This window comes from Pungitius pungitius, chromosome 9, assembly GCF_949316345.1.
Source record: "Pungitius pungitius chromosome 9, fPunPun2.1, whole genome shotgun sequence".
Lineage (NCBI taxonomy): Eukaryota > Metazoa > Chordata > Actinopteri > Perciformes > Gasterosteidae > Pungitius > Pungitius pungitius.
The window spans coordinates 3,357,250-3,377,181 of NC_084908.1; the positions used below are offsets into that span (position 1 = coordinate 3,357,250).

General features: G+C 42.8%; 1 protein-coding gene and 1 long non-coding RNA gene across 4 annotated transcripts in view; both read right to left on the reverse strand.

Moving 5' to 3' along the window:
• The window catches only part of rab11fip4b (RAB11 family interacting protein 4 (class II) b), a 49,095-nt gene that overhangs the window by 20,773 nt on the left and 8,390 nt on the right, over positions 1 to 19,932 (reverse strand). The window lies entirely within an intron of this gene.
• Positions 11,109 to 18,424, reverse strand: LOC134132688 (uncharacterized). Its single transcript, XR_009956865.1, has 4 exons — positions 15,193 to 18,424; positions 14,886 to 14,937; positions 13,209 to 13,268; positions 11,109 to 11,945 (listed from the first exon to the last, which is right to left on the reverse strand). It is a non-coding gene; the product is annotated as an uncharacterized LOC134132688 (long non-coding RNA).

A 19,932-nucleotide genomic window follows, 5' to 3' on the forward strand; every position in this document is an offset into this window, starting at 1 on the left:
GTGGAAAGGAATACCCCCTTCAAACAGTCTCCTTTCATTCAATCTGTCTCTCTCTCTCTCTCTCTCTATTTTAAAAGATTTTGGCAGCGAATCAACCAATCGCCAGCTTCTATTTGTTTATGTGCAATTTGTTAGAGGGTTGGCCCCTTTCCCCCTTTTTTTTTCCAAAGGGAGCCATTTACAATTCCATTCATGTCTACCTGCCTCATTCAGACGGAGACACTGAGTTATGGGCCTGAGTTCTCTTTGCGCTCTCACAAAGTGTTATCACAGTCGAGTCAACCCTGTTCAGTGAGGAGACATTATTGCGACATGGGAGGCGGCGGCGGGCTGAGGAATCTGCATGAAACTCCTCACAGGTGAATGGACACAGGGCCAAAGCAGACACATGTGAAGTAGTAATAATACCAGATCAAAAGAATTAGAAATATGCATGTTTGTAGCTGAAATAGCGCTTTGGGTGTGTTTCCCAACCAGCTGCTGGGATCCACAATGCAGCAAGACGAATGATAGGGCGGGCGAGAGGCTGGGGGAGAGATGGATAGAGGTGGGGGGAGGGAGGAAGAGGCCCCATTGAGGAAGGGCAGAGGGAGGGCAGGATAAACGAGGCACAGATACCACCAAGCAACTGCCGACTTGGGTGCACATGCATTCGTGCACTTCAGCGTTTACCTGCCACGGGTGGCATGTGCTTGAGTCTATCGGGTCTCACTTAAATGCTCGTGCATAATTGATAACAGCACGTAATATGAAATGTTGCACTCCAGATGCAATAATTGCCGTTGTACGGGGTTTGGAGTACATGAGATCTGACAACACGCAAGCGCCAACAGCACAAGTTTGTGAGATGTGTTGTGATGGAGGCGAGATGAGAGCAGGAGGGTTCCGTTGGAGTGTGAGCGAGCCACAGATTGAAAAGCCTTGAGCTTCACAGGCAGAAGAGAAAGTGAGACCATGAACATGTCAGCACAGTGACACGATGACTTTAGGAAATGGAGACTATGGAAATTTTAGTTTGACTGAATCGGAAGGCAATGCACACAGGATGTACACATATCCTGTATCAACAACCACAGAGTGATATAAAACTATGACCAGGAACATCCGCACAGATGTAGTGATACAACAGGATGTACATCTCCTTGCAGTTAACCCCCTCATATCCAGCTGTTTCAGCATATAAATATTCATACTCTTAACTCTTAACAATACACGACCAAGTTGCATAATGCCCAAAAGTCACAGCTACTTAAGGCCAGAATGGACAATTTGCATCCGATTTGACACCCACCAATAGGAAGCAGATCAGAGGAACACAATCCTTGCTTCATAGTTAGATATTACTGGCCATTCTGCACAAGGCCCACTATTTACTACTTGTTTACCCTTCTGTTTATACGCTAAACTGCATTTTGCTGACTATCAATGCATACTAATCTAAATTAGTAATAATTGCAAGCATGAGTATTGCAGTATTCAATGGACCTCTACGCAATATTACTATCTGCTACTGCTACGGCAGAGTAAAAAAAATATATATTGTTTCGGAAATATGAGCAACAATCACAACAAAAAGGGGTTGATCAGCTTTCATAGAATTGGTGTTCAAATGAAAAAGAAGTACCAACGTATCCTGTAACTGAGGATATTTTAAAGAAACACTGCAGGTGAACTTTGTAAAGAATGAGCCGTACTTCCTACTGCAGGCCATGAGTGAAACCAGGCTACTGGGGTAATGTTGCCTGCAGGGAACACACGTTTATGAATAACGAACAGCTACGATACACCCATTAAGAGAGGATGGTATGCACTTTAGAGGGACGTGCAAACACACACACACACACACACTTAAGTAGGGTGAAACACACCTCAAGTCATCAAGGTACAAAACGCTCCCTTTCTTTTCTTTATATTTAAATTGAGGTGGAGTTGTGACTTCTTATTATGGTAATTTGCTGATGACTTTAAGATAAGACTCACATCAACACTGTGGTATTTCCCAATTGGGAACCAGGACAAATAGACGAATGGACGTTGTCCCAAGCCTACATTATGTACTAAGTAATTATGAGTCGACACGCCTCACAATTGTTTGTCTCTTTAGGCCTTTGTGAGCTAATGTATTGCTCTGGTATGCTGATTGTCTGCTATGTTAAACGGAGAGTCACGAATAGATTAGTTGTGACCAACACACCAGAGTCTTCTCTGTGGGTGTGCTGAGCAGGCCCCGGCTAACGCCTGACTGACAGCCGATCAAAGGCCCGGCGATCGATACGCCGCCTGGCACAGCCATCTATCAAATGGCCCCTAGGGCAGCGCGACGGAGGGATCAACGAGGAAGGGAGGAAGGCAAAGTCTGATAAGGAGCAAACGATAAGGGGGGAGAGGCAGAGAGGGGGGGGGGAAAGAAAATCACACGATTTGTGTTTCTAAGTCACAGCAACACCTAAAAGGTCTTGAACCAGTGCATTAGCAGCTCAGGGAGGATAAAGGAGAAGTGTGAGAGAACTTCTGCAGGATGTTCGGGGGGTTTAATGGAGGTTTTAATTTCTTTGTTAAAAGGTTACAGACGGCAGGAAAAAGGGTGTGAGCTGAACCGAACCAGTGCAACCAGACAATGGCTGCTAGTTAGGCCTGACGGACAGCACGGAAACACCGAGCCACGGAAGGACTTGAACACACTCTGCAGAGAGATGAATGATCGCGGGTCCTTTTCTCCTCACTAGACACATTGAAGTCACCTGTGATCATGAATGAAGGCCGCTGTGGTGCTTCACAGTTGCTGTTTTGTATTATTTTTTTTCTTTCACTCCGTCTCTTGTTTGCGTGGAAAAAGGATTTGAGGTAGCCGTGAGGTAGTTATGACACACTGGGAGGACACAGGTTTTTGGTGGTGAAACACCTGTTGAAACAGTTGGCGCAAGCGTTAAACTTCCTTCTTATGGCTGCAACACAACCCGTCATGTGGAGGCAACATCCATGTGTGAAATCACCTCGTACGTTGCTACATGCGCTGCTCCTGAGTCGACCTTCTGACGGCGCCAACAATTTGCAAAAAAACAAAAATTCGGAGGGATTCGTTCACCATCATTGACCAGGAAGATAATGCGAACTGTGTGCGCTTGGGAATCAGTGTGCACCTCTGTGTCTGTCCACTGCTAAATGTGCATTCTGATGCAGCAACTTGCACAATATTTTGGGTGGCCAGTTATGGCTGCATGCTCTAGGACCTTGAGTGGTCGCGATGACACACACATTCTCAGAACACTGCATACATCCTGGTCCTGGATGTATTTGTTCAATCAAACATTCCAGCTGTGGTTTGTGTCTTCAACGATTGCAGTCACGACATGTCCTGCTCTGATTGGTCACTTGCTTATCACATGAACCTCGTCCTGGAAGATGAAAAACAACAGCTATGAATATCGACCGACTACCGGGTCAATTCAACAGGGACAACTGATCCCAGGTGTTGCTGACAAAGCTCTCTTCACCAGCAGCTGTTGTGCTGTTAAAGTCAGCATTTCTGCTGAGGAATCGGCGTTTTTTGGAGCCATTGGGGGGCCGCATGTCCAGCGGCGTCATCAGTCATAGTGAACAGATATCAGACTGTTTGCTGCATTCATCGGCCTATTATCTAGTGAACTTTTAGTGTCAAGTAAATTTGATGTAGGCGAGAATAGTGTTATAAAGGCACAAAAAATGTGTCCGACTTTTTAGAGGAAGGCTTTAGAGGCTTCAGCGTTAACAGCTTTAGCATCAAGCACGACCTGTCATTATTAAAGACTACTACATTACATCATTGTATTTAAAAAAGAAGGGCAGCCAATCTACTTCCCTTTTCTCCAGCAATGCACGGCCACATTTCATGAATATTCACATGATATTTGTTTTCGGGCCCTACCGTTTTGATTTACTCAGCTTTTACAGAAATACATTGGTTTGCATGTAGCCTTAGTTCCTCCGAGGTGTGTGGCCCTTGAGATAGTTTTCACTCAGTTTGGGGAATCAACTCGCAAGTGTGATGCGATGTCATAACTCCCACGTTGTTTACTTGTGCCGTTTATGGAAGAGGGGAGAAAGAGGGAGAAAGAGGGAGAGAAAGGGAGGAACCAGTGATCCAGAACCGACCTCTTGTGACAGTTTCTCTATTCAGTGCCCACATCACAGGACAATCAGCGACCTAATTAAACAAACAGAGGGCAAATAGAAGAGAAAAAGAGAGGGACAGGGATGAAATATGAGGGGGAGAATAGAGAAAGTGATGCTGGAGGGAGAAAAAAGGATGTGTGGACTGATCGAAGGCTAGTGAGAGAAACAAAGGAGGATATGAGGCTCAAAGAAACAAAAAGAACCACAAACAGAGGGAGGTAATGAGAGGATCTAAAGAGCTAGTGGAGAAAAATCAATGATTTCATCGAGAAAGACCCAAATAAAACGTGAGCAGCAGAGAAGAAATAAAGCAAAGTAAGAAAATGGTACGTGAGGCGATAACAATGTAGCGAAGAAGGGTCTACACACTGGACCTGAGCAACATGAGAAACGCTGGCTCACATTCGGGGGGGGGGGCTACGGTGCTGTTACAAGCAATTCCGTCTATTGGGGACAGGGACACTGATCACGGCTAACAGTGAGCTTCACTCAGACCTCGAGCGCTGGTCAATGGAGATAACGGTTGAGAGAGACGAGAGGAGAGTGACGGCAAGTTAAGATGGGTACAGTGTTTTTTTTTTTTAAATCCCCAACGACCCCAAATATCCTGCAGCGGCTGGATTTCCTGCGTGACCTTGCAATGCAAGAAGTAGAGCATGAACCAAGAAATAATAATAAGGGTAAAACATACACTGACTAAAGGACCCTGAATGTATCCTGTTGGTTGCACCGATTCAGCTGTCTCACACTGATGAACGCCATCATTCATGTGAGTGTGCTTGCACTGATGAGTACTGACCGAGTGAGAGATGAAGATTTATTTATACAATATTTGGGGGTTTTATGTTTGCAAGAATACCGTGCTACCGTTGGCACGTTGTTTGTTCTGCGTTGTGCACTTTGTTCTATTGTGCACGCAACTAGAAAACGGGGGAAAGACAGAGTTATTTGGTAATGAACAGCTGGAAGTAATGGCTGCTTAAGCTAATTTTACTCTGTGGACACCATAGTCTTTGTTCCAGCAAGTCTTGCAGATTCAATATTTAATAACGTCTTGGGTCCTTTATTGATGTTCTGATGTGACCAAAAAAGGGTTCAAAACAGTCATTACAGAAACATTGAGGTTTTGGTTAGTATTACTACTGCAGGTTTTGTGACCTTCATTGCTATGGTTACAACAATACCACCGGGTCAGGGTTAAAAAATGATTGGGCTGATGTCCGTTTGATGTCCATTGTTTTTTTTTTGACCCATCCAGCGAGGACTTTGTCAATTGCACAGAAGTCATTTTTAGGCCCTTGCTGAAAACCCTTCCTGCGAAGACTGTCTTGTTCCTCATTTTAAAAACACACTTTTTTGCATCAGCAACAAGACGCAGCTCAAACCACTGGGTTTTTTCATCTCAGCTAAGGTTCCTATTTTATTGAAGAGTGTACAAATACAACTCCATTCGCTCCAGATCTTGAGTTGACATGCAAACTAAAATACAGCACTACTCATACAAAGTACGACGTAACGAGGAGGCAGTGTGTTTGAACGAGATCGAGACGTGAGGTTACTGTCCACACTTTACTCGCATGGTGCAGAATAAACTCGCTTGAGATGACGTCCCAGTAAAGAGTCTGTGTGTAAAAAAACTCATGCTTCATGCTCCCCACCGAGATGCTCCTGGCAGGAGGCGACCTGGGTCCACCAACAGACGGCCTGGACATTTGGCAACACACACACACACACACTCACAGAGAGATAGGAAGAGGAACTCAAAGTCAGGGTAAAGTCACGTAAGGTTACACCAGAACTATTTAAAAGGGCTGAATTACACATTTCTCTATGATTAACGGATTGAGATCACCGAGATGCTGCGGACATGGCGCCGGCTGAGCAGCTAATGGTGCTAACAGTGAAAAAAACTCTTGCAATTAGTTGTTGGCTTTTTTTTATCAGGACTCTGAATTTAAAAGAGGAGCGGCAGAAATAATCACCATTGAACCTCCTTCCTCGGCCTCCTCTCCAGCCTCGTTCATCACGTTAGTTTCAGCTCTCTCCCGTATTCTAATTCATCTCACGACGCTGCCTCCAGCTCAAAAAGCGGCGCGATGCAATATTCTCAAATTAGCGATATAAATGTTGCTATAAAAACACCTTCGGTGGAGTTTGTAAGCCGATAGAGATCGCAGCTCATGGAAGAACCCAGGGACGCAGGCACTCCACCAACGAGGCGATCAAATGCCGATGAAAAGCCACATCCATCACAAAGTCGAAGGGTTACTTACTTGTTCCTGTGTGGTGCTCTGAAATCGGTCTCTTAGAGACGGATGGTGAGGAGAGTCTATGAGGGGAAGTGAAAATACCAACACAGGAAGTACGAAAGCATTGAACGCAAACGCCAGAGACCCTTGAGAAGTGAGCAAAGGGCCTATTGAGCGCAAGACTTAAAGCCATCGCTGAGCCGTACGTGTGATGGAGGGAGGGAAAGAGAGAGAGAGGGAAGCTCTCAGTGATGTCCCCGTTCATTAGCAGTCCTTCCCTATAGCTACTGGATAATCATGTCCGCTCGGTGGCGGCCTGTCCTTGATTGTCCTTGGCGGGACTCTGCTGGGTTTTGTCTCCGTTCCAGACTGTGTGCGTGTTTGTGTATAAAATGCCTTTGAAAAAACACTTTTGACTCAACAGCTAAGCCACACGCTGGTGCCAGAAGCGCTGCGCAGCCTCTGAAATGAACCAGAGGTAGAGCGATTGTGCAACCCGGCATTGGTTTGACTGGCTTTTCTCCAGGGGAATTTGAGGGTTTCTGCAGCATTGTGATCGATGAGCAGAGCAGTCGCCACACAGCTGCATTACAGTCAGTGTTAGTGCAGATGCGACCTCTCTTTCAGAGGTCAATTTAGTCTCCAAAGTGACGCAGGTGAACTCCATATCAGACAGTTATGACAGAATTTTTTTTACAATACTGGAGATTAGAATAAGTATTCAGTCATGTAGATAAATCCCTCTGAATTATACTGTATTTTATTTGTATTCAATATATCTGCATTCAATTTGTGAGCCAAATAAGGGAACATGAATGATTGTATTGTTCACATTATTACATCTTACTCATAACATTAAATTGAATTCAAAAGGCTTGTTTCATATAGAGTAAAACACAAGAGCCTGTTAACAAACTTGATGCATGTGATCTCATTTATACACATGCATGAAACATTAATCTCTTCTAAATGGCTTTAATGTTCAAGATAACACCAAGTGCAAACGATCCCTGTTTTTTTTTTGTTGTTATGTATGAAGAATGCCTTCTGTGTGATGGGTTTTCCATTTATAAAAAAAAAAACGTCCTAGGAAGACACTAGTCTAGTGCTACATTCAAGTAAAATACAGCAGACCTTTTTAGATGAAAACAACAGAGAACGGCGAGGCCTGATGAGCCCTGACTCTTCCAATCACAGCCCCAACGGCTCGGCCATCCACGAATCTCTCATCTTTTCTTTGTCTCCTCTTTGGTCTCGTCTCTCTTCAGACCTCTTCTGGCTGCATTCCTTCTGCTGCTCTCATCTCGTTCCATCACATCCATCAATCACCCGGGTTTACTTTACTTTCTTTGGTCTTTCTATTTTTTTGGCTCTGAACACTGGCATCCCATGACCTCCTTTATGCTTACTCAAAGTCAATACACTGTCAGACAAATGCAATGAATGCCTATTGATAACTGCTTTAGGCTATACGTATGGCAGTAAGTCCTCATGCTATGTTCGACCTACAGGCTGCGCTAGCAGTGCCACTCGAATCCTTATTGCATGTAGTATAGTGAACTCTGCACACTATACTACATAACTCTAACTGTGCCATGTGTTTTGTTTAGAATCTGCATGATCATCACTTGGCGGGCTGCAGCGGTTACGAGCCGTGGTAACAGATGCATAATATTGCTAGTGAAGACATTTTTTTTTAAATATTGGTATTTCTTTAGGGACAGACCTATCCCCTTGGAATACTTAATTGAAGTGTAATCATTTCTGCAGGAAAGATGCATCGCTAACTTGAAATGAGATTTCAAAAAGAAAATCTCCGGGTTGTGAGCTCACAGAAAACGCCTGCAGTGCCGCCGCCGGCGTCCTCCGATCACATGACAAACGCTGAATCCAACAGACAAGCTTTTCATAACTCGCCATCACATCACATCAACCCCGATGCTTGGCGACGTGGCGTGGCACATCGTGAGGTTTCGTCGGCTGTCAGCGAGGCTATCAGTCAACGGAGCGGCCAAAAAGTTTACCGCGTCGCTTCGGGATTGGACCAAACATCACGTGCACGGAGGCCCCCCCCCCCAACGTGTCGCTCCGCGTGTGTGCCAGCAACCACAAGGGAGTACACGGAGCTGAAAGGATGCCTCAACCTCTACAAATCATAGACCTCAAATAAGTGGATTTTATCATGGTGCGTTTCTTAGATTCTTACATACTAAATATATATATATATATTTGTATTTTCATCAAAAAGAGCGCTAACCCTCTGGTGGTAATCAACTCATCATTTCTCAGTGTTTTCCAAAACGCATGTTTTAGAGGGTTCCCCAAAATGATACATGACTATTGTCAAGTTTGAGCAAAACAGGATACAACGAACCACAACTTCCTCCCGAAGGGGTTCTGAGGTGTCACGACAACATCCCCCGGGCCGTAGTTACGCTCATCTCTTCGGTGCCGCTGGCATCGGATGGAGCCGGGACTCGGACTCGTTAAGTGCCCGGTCTGTGCTTTCCGAGATCCGGGGTGCGATCAATACGCGTCCACGTGTCAATGGCTCGGCTTCCATTGAGTGAATAACTCGAGTCCAGCGTGTGGGTACCAGGCGGACAGATTTTCATAAGATCGGTCTCCCATCATCTCCCCGCAAACGGGACACCTGAAAGGGACGACTTTTATTGTGAGACTTGTTATCAGTCAGCGGTTTTGAGACGGTCCTTTGACCACTAACTCTGTGGAATCACTGTCCGAGCACACTTGCTTCTGAGAGACAGTGGTCACGATTCTGCTTGACGGGGACACGGGTCCTTTCTCACCGTTGGAACAAATAGACAAAGGCTCAGTTAAAGTAGATAACGCAAGCGGTTCTGATGTGGTGAGCATCTGAGGCAGCTGTCAGATATTCATTTGGATTAATTGTGCATGAAATGACACGGCGAAATGACCCATGAGCTATTTGCATCATCGCATTGCTGAGAGGGAACTGATATTGACCTTTCCACAAACTTCCACTACCTCAAAAGGGGGGTTGGACTGTAAAAAGAGCCAAATGCCAGCCACCAGCCGTGGGGAAGGCGGAGAGTCATCGCGGGGAAGTGTTCATGCTGCAGTCAGAGGGACGTCGCCTCCTCTCCACACTCGGCTGCCTGGTCTTCACATCGCTTGCACAAACAACGGTAGACATGCCCTTTGTTTCACGCTGGTTCCCTTTTTCACCCCCTTTTTTTGTTTTTCTGTTATTCTCTGTTTCAACTTTTGTTACACCCCCCCTCCCCTCCCCTCCCCACCCAACCCCCCTTACTCCCATCCCAGTTATTTAATCAGACCGTGAAATGACAGCCGACTGGCAGAGCAATCTCCCCCTCACTGCTCATTCTGAAGCACAAACGTGGAAGGAGGGGGGGGAGAGATGGAGAAATCAAAGGAAGGGAGAGAGCAACATGTAGGCCAGCGAGGAGAGGCGAGAGAGAGAGGACATGAGGCAATGAGCAACAGAGAAATCCAGAAAGAGATGAGAAGAAGACCAAAGAACAGGCAGCAGAGCGATAGGGAGCGAATAAATAGGAGCAAGAGATGCGTTCTAAAGAGAGCATGTGGAGAAGACTGTAGAGTATTAAAAGAAAAGAGGCAGGAGCTCAAGACGAATCCTTTAACCTGCTAGAAGAAGAAGGAAAACATCAACACTTCTCCATGAAAGGACAAATGGGGTGTGAATTATGGATTATTTTCCTGCAGCAGCTCATCTGGGCCGCCGTTGGGTTTTCACATATTTTCTGTATGAGGGTCTGTGAGGCCCCTCTGCTCAGGATCGGGAGCCCTTATACAGTAATTATCTCCTGTGTAATGTAAAGGGTGGGAGTAAAAAATAGGAAGAGATCAAAACTCTGTACAAAAAACTGTACTGCATCCAATAAATAAATACTTTTAAGGTTATATACCCTCCTCAGTGTTGTCAACTCACTGGTGTGTGTGTGTGTGTGTGTGTGTGTTACCAGATGACTCGGAGCTCCATCAAACGTGGAACAGGCTGGTTCACTCAAAATTGCACCCATCAATCATTTAAGATGAACAATGGGTGACATTTTTGTGGTGGCTCGCCCACAGCTAATTACCAACCCCGCAGAAAGGTTTGTTGACACTGCTCTTTACGAAGCAAAGTAGTTGTTCCCCGTCCCAACGCACGTGAGTCCCAAAACATGGCACATGGAGGAGCAACTATCTGTGCACGTCACAGGAGACAGCTGATCGTAAGATTATTAACAATGATTTCAACTGAAGTCCTGCAGAGAGGATTCACTTTTTGTCTTCCCAGCCGCCTCCCACCGTGTCTCCCATTGATCCTGCTCTACCTGTCTTCAGTACCCTGGAGCTGAGCACCAAGGACAAGACACACACACTCACACACACACACACACACTCAAACACACACACACACTCCCAGGTGCTCAGTGCACCAGTTTAATCCATCTTTGCTACGAGCCAAATATATATTTCAGCACCTGCCTGGGACATGTAGGATTTTTCCCCTGTACTTGTAAATATTTGTGGATACATGTGCGTGTGTGTGTGTTTGTGTGTGCGTGTGTGTGTGTGTGTGTGTTTTCAGGTGTGTGAACCCCAAAACAGCGAAAAAAGAAGCCAATTAATCTCTTCTTTTACACTAATGAGACACTTCGTCCCTTTCCTCTCATTCTTCTCTCTCTCACACACACACACACACACACACACACACACACACACACACACAGACGGGTTCTTCTATGCCGGTGGGGACTTATGCACAGAGGTGAAGCGTGGGGACCTCATTTTTTTTAACAGAATAATGGCATACTTTCAATCAAATCATTTTCCTTAATTTTTTTCAAACCCCAATATCACCATAAATCTCAAAATTTCACAAATTTATAGAGTTGAATATTTTTCTGGTTTCTCTATTCCGGTGGGGACCGTCCAATTATGTCATAATACAAAATCACACCAGGGGGCAGTGTTCAAAATGTGTCTCAAACAAGGTAAGGTACTCAATAAAGGGTACTTTTTAGAAACTCTAAGGCACTTAATACATATTTTGTCAATTCATGCTGAATATATACACCATTGAATGTTATAATTGTATAATGACTCATTATCATTGTATAATGACTCATTATCTATGTATATTAAACCCCACTCTATAATATTGTTTGATATATTGCATCTTTATTTTTTTTAAACTATGCAGTTTAAAGCATCATCATCAACTTTCAAATATTATATAAAGTTAACAATTACAGAACAGGGAGCAATAAGACTACTGTAAACAATGTCTGTAAACGTGCTGGCAGTCCACCAGGAATTTAATCTTCCATCTGATGAAAATGCGGCTTACCTTTTTTTTAATTCTTTTAAATTCAGTTTTTAATATATATTTTGACAACTCATCCCTTGATCGGCCAGTGACGATGTTGTGATGCATTTCTGACCACTGACCACCATTGATGTAGTCCATTAAGGTCCTTTCAACAGCTTCGATTTCCTCTTTGGTCCACTTCTTCTTTGTTTGTGGTGACCCTGAATAAAATGAGACAAAAATGTAATGCTGTTAAACAGCAACTACTGAGGCTATAATGACAATAGGTCTTGACTGTACCACTACACACAGTATGACAACCTATAGTTGCAGTAAAGTGAAGTATTTGTAGTAAAGATTCCAGTAAGACAAGAAATAGAACTAGCATATATATTCTCAAAAATGATGTTCTAATATTCGCTTGAAGTTGCTAGTTACAAACATTGAATGCTCCGAGCGAGCTGTGCTGTGTTAACATGGAACATTTCCTTGGCATGAAATGGCAAATGATCAAACTAGGGCCCTTTTTACTCGTACGTGATTCAACTAAGTCAATCATCAGGGACTCGGTTCCCCAAAGGTGGATCCGCGCTCAAACTGTCCCGTTAGTTTGAACCAAATGTCAGACATCAGGATAATCGCATGTGCGCGTCATACGTAAGAAAGCGAAAGGCCAAAACAAGGATTTTTTAACAGTACAACAACAAATAAACTTAAAAGAGGTGCGTCTTTTTTCTCCGCTCACGAGCAGGAGATGATGATGAACGCATACGAGGAGATAATGTGTATTTCAATCATTTCTGTTGGATGAATTGAACATAATGTACATCTTTTACGTTGTTCATTCTATACGTCATCGCAGGATGTTTATCCCGGGGGAGAAGCCTCCTCCATCTCTAAAGGTGTCTTTTTTTCAGATTTTTCATTGTTTGTGGGGTTTTTCCTGTGCCGATGTGAGGCTTTCTGGAAAGAGGATGCCACACGTGTCGACTGTCAAGCCCTCTGAGGCATATTTGTGATACTGTGCTATACAAAATTAAATGCACCATGTACTTATGGCAAAAACTGACACCGCCCCCCTGCGAGGTGTACAAGCCCAACAAAGTATCGCACAGCAGTTAACGTTAAGTGCAGGATTTTTGATGTGTTGCTATGGTGATATATCCAAACCTGCTTCGAAGAACCGCAAAGCCTGATCTACGTCATCTCATCCTGAAAATTATCCAGCTAACCACGTACGAGGAACAGGGCCCAGTGCATGAAGCTGTTGTAACTTCTAGTCTATTTTATTAATGCAATATGAAGTCAGTACAGTAGCGTGCAACCCGCAAAGCAGACAATCGTGCCGCTGCTGTATTATTCATTTTCACATTTGAATATCTGTTTTTAACAACTATTCGTATATATTTTTTAATATAGAATATTTGTTGACAGCTCTAATAGATATGTTAGGTGAAAACCTGGAAAAACTTGGAAGAGATTACCTTTTTTGTGTGAGATTCACCAGACCTCTCCAGCCAGCAGCATCTTTTCATCGGAACTACCTTAAAACAAGCAAAATTTAGAATAAGAGACTTTAAATGTATTCATTAATGCAATGAAATAGTTTTGGCGCCCACAGAATGAACACACCTGATATTTTTTTTAAACTCAATTAGGGAATGTGATTGTAAATAAATGTACAGGCAAGGTAAAATGCATGCAAATTAGTCACTTGTCACTGAACTGTGTGTTTTCTTTAAAAGATAAATATTGTATTACTATTTTAGAAATTTCTATAATCCTCACATTTACTTAAACTATTACATTTGGCTTCATGTGGCAGCAGTGAATATCTTTTTCACCAACCAGCTGTCTGTAAACAAAAGGCATCTCTTATACCTCATATTTTAATTTAATACAATTCAATCGATGAGTTACATTTACCCATAGTACACCGTAGGCACCATTCCTAATGCCTCTGGGCCAGGTCCTCATTGTAAATGATAATTGATTCTTAACTAATTTTACCTGATTAAATAAAAAGTCAAATTACACACATCTTTGGACATTGGGGATAGCCTTTAACTCGTCATATTTTAAAATGTATTTATGATTCTTGTCCTGCAGTACTTTCTTTCATCTTTTTTTTCATGCTAAATACCAACGTTTGGCAAAATAACCATAGCAACACAAGCTCGCCACTGCTCTGGAAAAAAGGAAGCTGTCTTCCTCATTAATGAAAGAGCGATATTATTTAGATTTACATTTTACAGGGAGAGTTCTCCGAAATCAAAGATCTGTTATGAGATCACTTCCTGTACGAGCGCTATCGATGCTGCCGACAAGCAATCATTAATCTACAGGAAGACCTTCGAGATCCGCAAATGGTGGACACATCACGCCGCAGCCGAGCATTGACGGTCTCACACTGTTGCTCATACTGTACATTGTTTAACAGTTTTGCGATGCAGAGAACACAAGGAAAGCCGCTATGATATATCCGTATTATAATAAGTGATAATTTACAGTTGCTGTTCACATTGACCCAAGCGTTACATATCACTGCGCACGGGAGGGGGAGGGCCGATACGGCCGACTGTTCAGTGACAGCGCGGTTGTTACTCGGCGGGCTGAGCACACTCCCGCGGCAGGCCGCGCCGGACGGGCAGTCGGGCGCCACGACAGGCCAGATTTGGACCGCAAGTTTAACATATGTGAATTGGGCACTCATGGGCCACATAAACTGACGTTGCAGGCCTCGAGTTGGACACGTGTGCTCGAGACTCATGAAATGAGATACACAACGTTTGGTGGCTACAACTATTTAGTGCTGAAAGGCAGCTATTTACTTACCATTTATAATTTCGCTGGCAACCGCGTTATAAAGGCAATAAGGTACTTGAGGCCGTACTTTCTTAGTGTTTCGTACCTTATTGCTTAAATATTAAGTACCTAACTCGTCTAATACTGCTTGATCTGCTATAAACCCAGTGAATATTGTATTTAATAGAATCTAAATTGGTGGGAAACACTATGGTAAAATTGAAGTCAAATATATTTTATAAACTACCTGTAAAAATTAATTACTCTAGCATTGTATTCATTGTGACATTTTTTTTCTATGTGCACAGTCAAGCAGGTTAACAGCCATTTAAGAACCTTAAGATGACATAGCCTACCTGGTTAGTATGTTCACGGTCAAAGGCTCCTTCATTTCTCCGACATCAGCATCTGCAAATATGTAAGCGGATGGAAATGTTATTATGGTGTATGATGAACAAATAACTTCAAAATGAGACATTAAAAAAGAATGTATGTATTTTGCATTTGAAATCCCCATATACTTGTTATATGACCTAAACCTTAACATCATGATCAATTTGGGATTAAAAAAAAGATCTATAGAACCCTAGTTTAGTGTAATATTCCTTTGACTTTCTACAAACACCAATGTACAATCATCTCCTTGTGTCTCCCCTCTCTCACCTGTGCACTTCGAGCTGTCACTACTGGATGGCAAACATGCTCCATCCTCCTAAAAGCACAAGGGACACATTCAGCCAAAGCTATACATCCAACTCATTACAGTACTCTTTTTTTTTTTTTTTAATGAAATGAATTAAGTTTATCTGTTATGGAATGCATTATAGTAACAACATCTACTTCTGTTCTTAACGACAAACATTATATTATCTATCTCAATACCTATGACAATCTGAATTAAAATGCCTATTTATACATGGGTAGATATTACAATCACTCTTTGGGCAAATGGAAAACTGCTTATTAAGTGTTATAGGCCCAAAAGCCACCGTAAGGATACTTAAAATGGTTAAAGGGAAATTAGTTATAATCCAGGTCTTAACGCAGATTAAGTATTACACTCCCTTTGTTGAGCATAATATTCACATTATGTGTGAAAAGATATTGATAAAACATGAATATATTTATAAAGTATATAATAAATAACTAATTAGCTGTCCAGCATTCTATTTCACAACGCGTGCACATGCTGCTGCTTGCACATGCTTGCTTATTGTTAGCTAACATTAGCTGTCCATTTAAGTTGAGTTTAACACATTGCAACAGCTCATTTTATATGGCAGTATATATGAAAATAGTATCAAAGTAAACTTAACAGCACTATTTGTGGTGCTAGTTGCACATGCTTGCTTATTGTTAGCTAACATTAGCTTCCCATCTAAGTTGAGTTTAGCACATTGCAACAGCTCATTTTATATGGCAGTACATATATTAATAGTATCAAAGTAAACGTAAAAAGCACTGTTTTACATTAGAAGCTAGTCCAATAATTAAAAACTCACCATTTCTATCCAGCTTCTGCAGCCAGCACCGTCACGTTGTCTGCTGCTCGGCAGTCTGAGGGAAATGGACGGTAGCAGGTGCTTGGTGGGGGCGTGGCCAGACCGAGGACCCCACGTGGATGGTAACAGTTCGGTTTTGTGTAAAGAAACGAAACTTAAGGTTCTTAACACAAAACCTGACATTGACTGTCCCCACCGTACCCTCGCCCATCCCCCCACTCCTTCAGTCACCATTAGCTTGAGGGAGCATTGGGGCTCAGCCTGTTCTGCTGGGCCTTGTTAATAACGTAGAAGGGTAATAGTAATTACTAAAACCGAAGGATTACATAAAATACCTGGTGAAGTTGAGACGATATTACTCAACTAGAATTAAGTATACATTTTAATATGTATTTTATTTAATTTCTAATAAAACTGGAAGCATTTTTGAACAATTAAAAATGTAGACAAACATTGATATTTTAAGAATAAAAACTACAACTACTACATTTACAAGCCCTTGTATTCAGAACAAGTATTTATATGTGCAGACATAAATTATGAATTTAGAATGGGAAATAGCATTTAAAAGTGTAGTACTCACACAAGAATACACAAAACGTTCTTTTAGGCGCTAATGATCATATTTCCGGTTTAAGAATAAAGAGTGGGGAGGGGCTGACAATTTTTACAGTCTTCTATGTAGTCTTTAATCAAGGTTTTACGGTAACTCACGCACTGTTCATACCGGCATTATGCCGTAAAAACTGACGTTGCTCTTCGGCAGGCTGCAGCATTTATTTTTACAAGTCATGTAGCGCCCAGCGGTCGGAGCTGCCCTAACTGAAGTGAGTTGTGTACAAGGTACACAGAACTGTGAAGCGCCAGAATCACTGATTGGAGAAGTCAAAGAAAGGGATAGAGCCACCATCCAGGTGCGACTGGGCTCGTGGCAGCAGGTAGATGATGGCGTCATCCACTCCCACATAAGGCAATGCAAATTGCAGAGGGCCCGGTGATGATTTTATCTGGGCTTGAAGGTGGGTCAAGAGCAGCCTCTCCAGCACCTTCATCACATGGGATGTGAGGGCAACTAGTCAGTGGTCATTGAGGCCACGGTGTCTCCTACAGCATCGGGACTGCCTGCTGCTTTAGGTTCAGAATAAGGAGATGTTGGTGGGCTTTAGACAGCTGGATGGCGCAGGTCTTCAGCACCCTGGGGCTGATACCATCAGGAGGCCTTATGTTGCTTCACAAGAGGTTTCAGTATGTACTCTAACTGCCTCACCACATACACCCTTGACCCAATCCCATTTACTCTTCTTCAGACTGAATTTCTTCTCACCATCCCCATCTCTGGTTTCAGGGTGTATTCCAAAAGCTTTCTAGACTGCCAAAGTCAGCCCCCTTTGATGTTGACAACTTCAACCAATTGTCTTCGTATCTGCGCCTATCAGACCCCAACTCAACTGAGACAGCCTGTCTCATATCGAAAGATTTGTCTTACTTATTGCAGTGTTATCTATATACTTTTGTCAAATAGTTTATATCGTTGGCAAGTTATCCATATATATGGGCTTTGGGGGAGGACAACCAAACACCAAATATTCTAGCACCGTTGATTCAATGTAGACATTAATTACACTTTATCGTGCTGCATAATATGTCATGCCATAGCAGGGTAGGAAATTCACATAATATTTAGGCCCCATTCAAGGGCGTAACCATGTATATTGGGGGGGTTAGATTGGTATTTTCTCAATATTTCCTAAAGAATGCATTGTTACGCACTTGCCCCCACTAACTGAAAAGCAGGGTTGTTTTATCAAAAAATTGGCGGCATTTTTTCATTAAACTAGTGAAATAACATAATACCTTTGTTAAAACGATTAAATATACTTATTTGGACTACATTTGGATGTATATGTAATTGCCATAAAATGGCAGTAATGAGACTATTAGGCAGTAGTTTACAAATCTAAAGGGTTTTTCTTAAGATTCTTTGAATCAAAACAGAAAACATTAATCAGACTCATTCAATTTTCTTTTTATTTCTTTTATCGTTTCTCGTGTTAAGAGATGTCAAACAGCTTGACTATTTTGCAGAACGCTGTCTTCTAGATCAGATTCACAGCAACCAAAGTTGGCTCTCGTTTATTGAGATGATTACGCCATGCTTCTGTAAAAACAAAACTAATTTAAACCTTGAAACCCTCAATCAACTACAGTCTCAACTAATTGTGTTTTATCCAAATACACGATTGGCTGTTAACCACAAGATGTCAGTAACCTTTGAGGAGAGTAGGGATTGGTATCGGGGGGTTTTTCAGTGCTAAACCGGTGCATTTAAAATTATTTCTGATTAAGCAAAAGAGCATATTGTTTATCCACCATGTGATAGAATTTATTATTATTTCTATGTTTAGTTAACGCTATGCTGTGTAAAATAAAGACGAAAAGAATCAAACGATCTGCCGTCATTTGTGTGAAGAAATGGAGTCACGTGTCTGCAGCTCAATGTGGCTTAATGGCGAACAGCACCGAAGGAACGTCGTTACACCCTCTGTTTAATACTTCAGTGGGGGGCTGTCCGACGGGAGGGGTGCGGTAGTTGCGGACTCACGCTCTGTGTCCGCTGGAGAGCGCAGCTCTCCTGTGTATGCGCACGTGTCTGTGTGTGCGCGCAATAGTGTGCCTGCATCTGTCTGGGCGATAGTGCCGCGTGCTGAAAGAGGGAGGGAAATACTGACTTAAATAAATAGAATAGAAGGGTGATGGCTAGCTTGCCACACGGTAGGCTATCGTTTGCTGCTGAGAGGACGGTGTCATCAGAGTGTGTAAATACATTTTTTCAATCGGCTCAGGAACCGAAACTAAGCACCGAAATCTGCGTTGCATTTCAGTACGGTAGGTACCGCGTAGGAACCGGTGCTATATTAGTACCGGTTCTCGGTACCCAACCCTATAGGAGAGTGGAAACATTTCTCACTGACAGCAGTCTGTGAACCGTTAACTAAGGGTAGCTAGCAAGCCTCATTAGTTGGAATGCATTGATGCATACATAAAAATGGAACTTGCTTTTCACGACCACACCTGGGACATAACCTTATGTGGAGGCAGGACGGTTAGATATTTCAAACATGGGAGAGCGATAAGTGATAGCTAGCTAAACTGCTAACGAGGCTACTCCTCGTCTGCTGGAGACTTAAACCGGGGTCGAGACGTTGTTCCTTCGGTGTTGTTATTGAGCTGCAGACACGTGAGTTTATTTTCTTACGTGAATGACAGAAGATCATTTTATTCTTTTCGTTTGGTCTTTATTTTACGCAACAAAGCGTCAACTTAATATACTATTAATAACCTTTTTCGCGGACCGCAAGAAGGTCCGTCAGTTAATAAGCACGTTGAAAGTTGCGGGCGGACCGGCCGGGTTTAGGGGCGGAGGGGTTCCGCTGGTGGGCGAAACCGCGCACTGAGGAGTGAATAATTGTAATCGTGATGGGGGCTGTAGTATTTGTGAGTGTCCACTGACATTTAATTGTCCAAGTAAAACACGTAGTACTAATATTAGTCATTGGCGCTGTATCCGTCCATCTTTATTATTTCACAAAACCGCGCACCTCTGTGACATCATCAACACATGATGGTTAACTTAACCGGAAGTATCCAGGGGCGTTTTATTTGTTTGAGCATGTGTCCCTATGTTTTAGCATTGCCTCTCTGAACATCACCATGTTTACATCATCCGAACGGCAGGTTCACATGATCTGAATTATTATTGTCTATTGTAATGGACTGACATGTTCTGTGAGCGAGATTACACATTAAGACTTTGTACTTGATGGAATTATTTCCCCTTACACCTACACAATCAGTATTTTTACTTAAGTTAAAAGCTTGAGTTGATACTTCAACAGAAGTA